Genomic DNA, 774 nt, shown 5'->3' on the forward strand with positions numbered 1-774 from the left:
AATAGGAAGAAACCAGACAAGGCGAAGCTCAAGAAAGTTTTTGAAGCAATGGCTGACAAAACTCTCTATGAATTCTCTGCTCCAACTATGGCCAGCATCCGTACTAGACCAGTGATTAACATTGGAGGCAATGCTTTTGAGCTCAAGCCTGCTCTCATCAACATGGTGCAAGCTAGACAGTTTTGCGAAAATGCACATGAAGATGTGAGTGCTCATCTCCAACACTTCCTGGAGATCCACAACACTTTCACCATCAAAAAAGTTACTAGAGATGCTATTTTACTTCGCCTCTTCCCATTTTCACTTTTGGGGAAGGCGAAGCAATGGTTCTACACCAACAAAGATAGAAATACTACATGGGAAAACTGCTCCACTGCCTTCCTAGCAAAGTTTGTTCCCATAGGCAAACCCAATGCCCTACATGGAAGAATCTCAAGCTTTCAGCAGCAACATGATGAATCTATCCCTAAGGCAAGGGAACGGTTTCAAGACTACATATCAGAATGTCCTCACCATGGGATGGAGGATTGGCTACTGTTGATGGTCACTAACACCCAATTTGACCATCAACATTCCACCCAAAACTAAGATAAATCATCATCATATGTGCTATATTATGTTTATAATTCACCTAGTTCCACTTATACTTGGAAAATTTATTTGTATGCAGGAAAAATCACAAAAATGGACAAATGACATGCATAGGAGGCAATGGGACATGGTAGGGGGCCGTGGGCCCATAGTACCACATCGGTCATTGCCTAGGGGCATCGC

General features: G+C 42.8%; 1 non-coding gene across 1 annotated transcript; it reads right to left on the bottom strand.

The window, feature by feature from the left end:
* Window positions 1–414: 414 nt before the first annotated feature.
* LOC136540971 (small nucleolar RNA R71) lies at window positions 415–521 on the bottom strand. Its single transcript, XR_010780088.1, has one exon. It is a non-coding gene; the product is annotated as a small nucleolar RNA R71 (small nucleolar RNA).
* Between the last annotated feature and the right edge of the window lie 253 nt (window positions 522–774).

The sequence above is a fragment of the Miscanthus floridulus genome, chromosome 2 (assembly GCF_019320115.1).
Source record: "Miscanthus floridulus cultivar M001 chromosome 2, ASM1932011v1, whole genome shotgun sequence".
Classification (NCBI taxonomy): domain Eukaryota; kingdom Viridiplantae; phylum Streptophyta; class Magnoliopsida; order Poales; family Poaceae; genus Miscanthus; species Miscanthus floridulus.